The sequence below is a fragment of the Cherax quadricarinatus genome, unplaced genomic scaffold (assembly GCF_038502225.1).
Source record: "Cherax quadricarinatus isolate ZL_2023a unplaced genomic scaffold, ASM3850222v1 Contig2682, whole genome shotgun sequence".
NCBI lineage: Eukaryota > Metazoa > Arthropoda > Malacostraca > Decapoda > Parastacidae > Cherax > Cherax quadricarinatus.
Window position 1 is genome coordinate 17,293 of NW_027197708.1, and position 9,635 is coordinate 26,927.

Consider the following 9,635-nt stretch of genomic DNA (forward strand, 5'->3'; position numbering starts at 1 on the left):
TTAGTCTATCCTCATAGGGAAGGTTTCTGATACATGGGATCAACTTTGTCATCCTCCTTTGTACATTTTCCAGAGAATTTATATCCATTCTGTAATACGGTGACCAAAACTGTGCAGCATAATCTAAATGAGGCCTAACCAAGGATGTATAGAGTTGAAGAACAACCTGAGGACTCCTATTATTTATGCTTCTTGATATGAAGCCAAGGATTCTATTAGCTTTATTGCGAACACTTATGCACTGTTGTCTTGGTTTCAGATTACTGCTAACCAGAACTCCTAAATCTTTTTCGCAATCCGTAATATTAAGATCTACATTATTTAGTTTATATGTGGCATGGTTATTGTCCTGTCCAACATTTAGAACTTTGCATTTGTCTATATTAAACTGCATCTGCCACTTCTCCGACCACTGCATCAGTCTATTCAAATCTTCCTGGAGTGCTCGAATGTCCTCGTCAGAATGAATTCGACGGCCTATTTTGGTGTCATCGGCAAACTTGCCGATGTCGCTCTTTATGCCCTCATCTATGTCGTTTATGTAGATTGTGAACAGCAGGGGGCCCAACACTGACCCCTGTGGAACACCGCTCGTGACACTTCCCCACTCTGATTTCTCCCCATTTATGCAAACTCTCTGCTGCCTATTTGTCAACCATGCCTCTATCCAGGAAAAAATTTCTCCTCCTATTCCATGTGCTTTAATTTTCCTCAATAGTCTCTGATGTGGGACCCTGTCAAAAGCCTTACTGAAGTCCATATACACAATATCATATTCATTACCATGATCTACCTCCTCAAATACCTTAGTGAAAAAAGTTAATAAATTCGTAAGGCAGGAACGCCCCTTTGTAAAACCCTGCTGAGATTCGTTGATTAATTTATGCTTTTCAAGGTGGCTACGAACTGCCTCGGCAATTATTGATTCCATAAATTTTCCCACTATGGAGGTTAGGCTTATTGGTCTATAGTTCGAAGCTAAGGACCTGTCACCTGTTTTGAAAATAGGTATCACATTTGCCATTTTCCACTTATCTGGCACCATGCCAGTTTGAAGTGATATGTTGAAAAGATTAGCCAAAGGTGTGCTAAGCTCCTCTTTACATTCCTTTAGAACCCTTGCATACAGTTCATCAGGGCCTGGGGATTTGTTAGGTTTTAATTTATCTATTTGCCTAAGGACCATGTCACTACTACTACTACTACTACTACTACTACTACTACATGAGTGGGAGGGGTTGGATTTGAGTGGGACTTTCACATCAGAGCTTATTTCTTGGGTGGCATTGAAAATTGGGTTGGGCAAATGTTTTGTTAGTGGGATGAATTGTAAAGGACCTGCCTAGTATGGGCCAACAGGCCTCCTGCAGTGTTCCTCCTTTCTTATGTTCTTATGTTCTTAATTTTCCTGAAATATTCTACATAACAAGGGGCTTTCTGTGTATAAGTATGTCATTGTTGTCAGCTAGGCCTGTATACCTTGTACATGTACTTGTAGAAATTAAAATTTAGGCTTTAATCCCCATTAAAAAAAAATTTAGGGGTGAGATAAATTTGTACTGTCAGAGTATATACACTGTAAATATTATTTCTTTGTATATTTCTGTGTCTTCCTCGAGGTTATATACACCGAGAGATGTGTATCTCTTAGTTTATATTACCTGGAGTTTACCTGGAGAGAGTTTCGGGGGTCAACGCCCCCGCGGCCCGGTCTGTGACCAGGCCTCCTGGTGGATCAGCGCCTGATCAACCAGGCTGTTGCTGCTGGCTGCACGCAAACCAACGTACGAGCCACAGCCCGGCTGATCAGGAACTGACTTTAGGTGCTTGTCCAGTGCCAGCTTGAAGACTGCCAGGGGTCTGTTGGTAATCCCCCTTATGTGTGCGGGGAGGCAGTTGAACAGTCTCGGGCCCCTGACACTTATTGTATGGTCTCTTAACGTGCTAGTGACACCCCTGCTTTTCATTGGGGGGATGGTGCATCGTCTGCCAAGTCTTTTGCTTTCGTAGTGAGTGATTTTCGTGTGCAAGTTCGGTACTAGTCCCTCTAGGATTTTCCAGGTGTATATAATCATGTATCTCTCCCTCCTGCGTTCCAGGGAATACAGGTTTAGAAAACTCAAGCGCTCCCAGTAATTGAGGTGTTTTATCTCCGTTATGCGCGCCGTGAAAGTTCTCTGTACATTTTCTAGGTCGGCAATTTCACCTGCCTTGAAAGGTGCTGTTAGAGTGCAGCAATATTCCAGCCTAGATAGAACAAGTGACCTGAAGAGTGTCATCATGGGCTTGGCCTCCCTAGTTTTGAAGGTTCTCATTATCCATCCTGTCATTTTTCTAGCAGATGCGATTGATACAATGTTATGGTCCTTGAAGGTGAGATCCTCCGACATAATCACTCCCAGGTCTTTGACGTTGGTGTTTCGCTCTATTTCGTGGCCAGAATTTGTTTTGTACTCTGATGAAGATTTAATTTCCTCATGTTTACCATATCTGAGTAATTGAAATTTCTCATCGTTGAACTTCATATTGTTTTCTGCAGCCCACTGAAAGATTTGGTTGATGTCCGCCTGGAGCCTTGCAGTGTCTGCAATGGAAGACACTGTCATGCAGATTCGGGTGTCATCTGCAAAGGAAGACACGGTGCTGTGGCTGACATCCTTGTCTATGTCGGATATGAGGATGAGGAACAAGATGGGAGCTAGTACTGTGCCTTGTGGAACAGAGCTTTTCACCGTAGCTGCCTCGGACTTTACTCTGTTGACGACTACTCTCTGTGTTCTGTTAGTGAGGAAATTATAGATCCATCGACCGACTTTTCCTGTTATTCCTTTAGCGCGCATTTTGTGCGCTATTACGCCATGGTCACACTTGTCGAAGGCTTTTGCAAAGTCTGTATATATTACATCTGCATTCTTTTTGTCTTCTAGTGCATTTAGGACCTTGTCGTAGTGATCCAGTAGTTGAGACAGACAGGAGCGACCTGTTCTAAACCCATGTTGCCCTGGGTTGTGTAACTGATGGGTTTCTAGATGGGTGGTGATCTTGCTTCTTAGGACCCTTTCAAAGATTTTTATGATATGGGATGTTAGTGCTATTGGTCTGTAGTTCTTTGCTGTTGCTTTACTGCCCCCTTTGTGGAGTGGGGCTATGTCTGTTGTTTTTAGTAACTGAGGGACGACCCCCGTGTCCATGCTCCCTCTCCATAGGATGGAAAAGGCTCGTGATAGGGGCTTCTTGCAGTTCTTGATGAACACAGAGTTCCATGAGTCTGGCCCTGGGGCAGAGTGCATGGGCATGTCATTTATCGCCTGTTCGAAGTCATTTGGAGTCAGGATAACATCGGATAGGCTTGTGTTAATCAAATTTTGTGGCTCTCTCATAAAAAATTCATTTTGATCTTCGACTCTCAGTCTGGTTAGCGGCTTGCTAAAAACTGAGTCATATTGGGACCTGAGTAGCTCACTCATTTCCTTGCTGTCATCTGTGTAGGACCCATCTTGTTTAAGTAGGGGCCCAATACTGGGCGTTGTTCTCGATTTTGATTTGGCATAGGAGAAGAAATACTTTGGGTTTCTTTCGATTTCATTTATAGCTTTTAGTTCCTCCCGCGATTCCTGACTCCTAAAGGATTCTTTTAGCTTAAGTTCGATGCTTGCTATTTCTCTGCGCATTTCAGATATATTGACCTCTTTTAGCCGCTCTGTTATTCTTTTCCGTCGCCTGTAAAGGGAGCGCCTGTCTCTTTCTATTTTACATCTACTCCTCCTTTTTCTTAGAGGAATAAGCCTTGTGCATACATCGAGTGCCACCGAGTTAATCTGTTCTAGGCATAAGTTTGGGTCTGTGTTGCTTAGTATATCTTCCCAGCTTATATCGGTTAGGACTTGGTTAACTTGGTCCCACTTTATGTTTTTGTTATTGAAGTTGAATTTGGTAAATGCTCCCTCGTGACTAGTCTCATTTTGTCGGTCTGGGGCTCCTCGCATACATGTCTGTGATCTGAGTATATTGTTTTTGATATGGTGACATTTCTTATCAGATCATCATTGTTAGTGAATATGAGGTCTAGTGTATTCTCCAGTCTAGTAGGCTCTATTATTTGCTGGTTTAAATTGAATTTTGTGCAGAGATTTAAAAGCTCGTGTGAGTGTGAGTTTTCATCAGAGCTGCCTCCTGGTGTTATTACTGCAACAATATTATTTGCTATATTCCTCCATTTTAGGTGCCTTAAGTCGAAATCCCCCAGGAGCAAGATGTTGGGTGCAGGAGCTGGAAGATTTTCCAGACAGTGGTCAATTTTTAACAGCTGTTCCTGGAATTGCTGGGATGTTGCATCCGGAGGCTTGTAGACTACCACAATGACTAGGTTTTGGTTCTCGACCTTTACTGCTAAAACTTCCACTACGTCATTTGAGGCATTAAGCAGTTCTGTGCAAACAAGTGACTCTGCAGATATAGTGTGGAAACTAGATAAAGATAATAGGGCCAGGCTGGTTAAGAAAGATGCGAAGAGAGGACTCGAGAAAACAAAGATGACAGATAGAAAGACGTGGATGAGTCACAAAGATGTTAGGAAGTAATTTTCAAAAGAATAAAGCAAATGAAGAGGTTGTGGATGCGGATACTCTTCACAGTTTCAAGCATAGGTATGACTGAGTTATAGAGACCAGAAATCACTAAAAGGTTGTCCGAAGCTGTTATGAGGCTGAGTCAGGAGCTAGGAATTTACCCCCTACCTATATCCGTGCCTAAATCCCTATCATTCCCCCTCCATACCTACATTCCTTTCGCCTCCCACCTCCCATCTTTACCTAGTAAGTAAGTAAGTTTATTTAGGTACAGGTACACATAAATACAGTTACACAAATAATCATACATAGTAACATGTCCAAATTACCTAGGATAACCTCCCCCCCCCCCCCCCAAAAAAAAAAAAAAAATCAGACGAAGTGACTTATTTATCTTCACTCTCCCTCCCTATATACTCCTTCCCTCTATCCTTCTCATCCCCACATTATAAATCCCTACCCTTCCTTTTCAGGCTGGCAACTGCAGGAGGTGCCCACGTGCCTGTCCATGTGCTTGCCCACGTGTGTGCCCCATGGTCCCTGTCTTATTAGGGACAGTGCCATTTTCGCACAGCAGGTCACTAGCCTAAAGATACACACATACACACACACACACACACACACACACACACACACACACACACACACACACACACACACACACACACACACACACACAAACACATACACACACACACACACACACACACACACACACACACACACACACACACACACACACACACACACACACACACATACACACACATACACAAGGCTAGTCCCAGAGCTCAGGGGAATGTCGTACGAGGAAAGGTTGAGGGAAATCGGACTGACGACACTGGAGGACAGAAGGGTCAGGGGAGACATGATAACGGCATACAAGATACTGCGGGGAATAGACAAGGTGGACAGAGATAGGATGTTCCAGAGAGGGGACACAGGAACAAGGGGTCACAACTGGAAGCTGAAGACTCAGACGAGTCACAGGGACGTTAGGAAGTATTTCTTCAGTCATAGAGTCGTCAGGAAGTGGAATAACCTAGCAAGTGAAGTAGTGGAGGCAGGAACCATACATAGTTTTAAGAAGAGGTATGATAAAGCTCAGGAAGCAGAGAGAGAGAGGACCTAGTAGCAATCAGTGAAGAGGCGGGGCCAGGAGCTGAGTCTCGACCCGTGCAACCACAATTAGGTGAGTACAATTAGGTGAGTACACACACACAAACACACACACACACACACACAAGGTGGACAAAGATAGGATGTTCCAGAGATGGGACACAGCAACAAGGGGACACAGTTGGAAGTTGAAGACACAGATGAATCACAGGGATGTTAGGAAGTACTTCTTCAGCCACAGAGTAGTCAGGAAGTGGAATAGTTTGGGAAGCGATATAGTGGAGGCAGGATCCATACATAGCTTTAAGCAGAGGTATGATAAAGCTCACGGTTCAGGGAGAGTGACCTAGTAGCGACCAGGGAAGAGGCTGGGCCAGGAGCTGAGTCTCGACCCCTGCAACCACAATTAGGTGAGTACACACACACACACACACACACACACCAAGCAGGGATAACAGGGAAGGCACTACAATGGATCAGGGAATACTTGTCAGGAAGACAGCAGCGAGTCATGGTACGTGGCGAGGTGTCAGAGTGGGCGATTGTGACCAGCGGGGTCCCACAGGGGTCAGTCCTAGGACCAGTGCTGTTTCAGGTATTTGTGAACGACATGTTGGAAGGAATAGACTCCGAAGTGTCCCTGTTCGCAGATGACGTGAAGCTGATTAGAAGAATTCATTTGATCGAAGACCAGGCAGAACTACAAAGGGATCTGGACAGGCTGCAGACCTGGTCAAGCAATTGGCTCCTGGAGTTCAACCCCACCAAGTGCAAAGTCATGAAGATTGGGGAAGGGCAAAGAAGACAGCAGACTGAGTACAGTCTAGGGGGCCAGAGACTACAAACCTCACTCAAGGAAAAAGATCTTGGGGTGAGTATAACGCCAGGCACATCTCCTGAAGTGCACATCAACCAAATAACTGCTGCAGCATATGGGCGCCTAGCAAACCTCAGAACAGCATTCCGACATCTTAATAAGGAATCGTTCAGGACCCTGTACACCGTGTATGTTAGGCCCATATTGGAGTATGCGGCACCAGTTTGGAACCCACACCTAGCCAAGCACGTAAAGAAACTAGAGAAAGTGCAAAGGTTTGCAACAAGACTAGTTCCAGAGCTAAGAGGTATGTCCTACGAGGAGAGATTAAGGGAAATCGACTTGACGACACTTTAGGGCAGAAGAGATAGGCGGGACATGATAACGACATATAAACTACTGAGATGAATTGGCAAGGTGGATAAAGACAGGATGTTCCAGAGATGGTACACATCAGCAAGGAGACACAGTTGGAAGTTGAAGACACAGATGAATCACAGAGATGTTAGGAAGTATTTCTTCAGCCACAGAGTAGTCAGGAAGTGGAATAGTTTGGTAAGCGATGTAGTGGAGGCAGGATCCATACATAGCTTTAAGCAGAGGTATGATAAAGCTCACGGTTTAGGGAGAGCGACCTAGTAGCGACCAGTGAAGAGGCGGGGCCAGGAGCTTGGGTTCGACCCCTGCAACCTCAACTAGGTGAGTGCACACACACACACACACTTTCTTGGACTGCAAGAAGGCATTCGACGCAGTTCCTCACAAGAGATTAGTACAGAAGCTAGAGGATCAGGCATATATAACAGGAAGGGCACTGCAATGGATCAGAGAATACCTAACAGGGAGGCAACAGCGAGTCATGGTCCATGATGAGGTATCACAATAGGAGGGGCCAGGAGCTGAGTATCGACCCCTGCAACCACAATTAGGTGAGTACACACACACACACACAGAGTGGGCGCCTGTTACCAGCGGGGTCCCACAGGGGTCAGCCCTAGGACCAGTGCTGTTTCTGGTATTTGTAAACATGAAATAAATTGGGTAACGTATGAAGACGATACTGTAAATAAAGGGTCAACAGCATTCCATATTCAGAAATAACTCTCACTTATGAGAGGAAACTTATGACTACGTTTCACTTCTTCCTAAACCATTATCAAGTCAAAATGTTCAACAGTTTTATCCTTGTTTTTAAGCTTGAAGCCACTGAGAGATCTGGAAGTTATCCGGACCATCCCAGGTTGCTGTGAGAGGGTTCAGTAACTTAGGTCACTGGACACTATCACATGCAAGTTGTTCCTGGAACCTGGCCCTAGTTTCCATACACAAGAGTTCAAAATTTGAAGCCGATTTGATGAAGGGTTCTCGAGTTATGAGCGAATTAAAATCAAGAAATGGGGAAAAAAAGGCAGTTATTTAATTAAGTTGCTCCTTCTTGGATTCCTAATGAAGGTGCAGAAATTAAGTGATTACTTGAATTTTTAAAACATTCATAATAAGTTTTTGACCGGGGGTATTCATTTTAATGTTGATATACATTTTAAAAAGCTACCTAATTGTTGCCAAATTAGGTGAAATTTATTTCAACCATTTTGAAAAGCCTCTTGTTATACGTAGCATTTCGGGCTATATGTCATGGATGTCAGATCAGAAATATATACGTCGTCGTCCCAAGATGAGCTTCTCCAACAGAGTCAAGATAAAACCATCCAGTGGTACTATCAATGACTCCACCAAGCTTGCCCTTGCTGTGGTAATCAGAGGTCTACAGGTCAAGATTAATACCATCCTCTCACTCCACGAAGCCTTCATTATTGTCTGTGAAGACGATGTTGAAGCTGAAAAACTACTGACCTTCTCCGCTTTGTCCACTCTATCAGACCGTGGCTTCAAAGTCATGTCCTCTCCTGCCTTACGGGCTAAGAGGACTGTCTTCTTGAAGAGACTTGACAAACTGATTACCATACAACCTGTTGAAGACCTAAAGACCTCCATAGAAGAACAAAATCCCTGGGCTACAGTTGAAAGCATCACCAAGATTCCTACTGCCTCCTCCATGCTGAATATCACTTTTACTGATGTGACAATGGCTGCCCAAGCTATGGCTGAAGGCCTGGTCATATACTATTACTTCATTAACTCCAGTCATATTGAAGCTGAGCGGTACCATCATATTACTCAGTGCTGGAATTGATACTCTTACCTACACTCTACAAAAGACTGCCCCACAAAAGACAAAAAGTTCTGCTCTACCTGCGGGTCTGAAGGCCACGATTCCAAGACTTGTACTTCTACTGCCCCACTTAAGTGTCTCAACTGCAAAAACAATCGCCATACTCTCGCTGCAAAGTGCCTCACTCGTCTTGAAATTCTGAAAAAAAAAAAGCCAAGAAGCAGAACAGAAGAAGACACCTTCCAAGTCACCTACTTATGCTGCCATCACCAAACTCCAGGCCGACACAACAAAACTTTTAAAAGCTACCCAACCCTCCACCACTACTCCATCAGCTTATGAACCTACGAAAATTCATTACTGTATGCTATATGCACACATGCATAATATGGCGTTACTTGGCTCCTTCAACACTGTTATTAACGAGCTCTTCCGATTGAACAACATGCCAAACTTTACTTTCCCAGACTCTCCACCATCTGCCGACATCATCAAGCTCACCAAAAAATTAGGCAACATCACAACACCTGAAATTCCATCTCCAAGAAACAACCAATCAGCGACTTCCAACATCACCACCGCTGTAGACCAATCACCTGAGTCTTCCACCTCTTCTGCTACTACTAACGAATCACCTGCTTCATCTCCAACTCAACCACCAAAAGCCAAGAAAGCTAAGACACTTCCTCCTAAAAATCCACCTCGATCAATAAAATAAAAAAAAAAATCCACCTCAAGATACTCGAAGACCTGAAGAAATGGAAGAGGAAACAATATTTAGACCAACTGAACCCCTCACCTTCTATGCATATAACCCTCACACCCCGTCGCTATATATGTACCTCAGGTCATCTATTCCATGCACCATGGTAGTATCAAGTACACTGTTGCTCCTGGATGCGATCCCCACACTGAAACTGCCCTAATTGCAGACTTAGAAAAAGACAGCAAAAGTCTG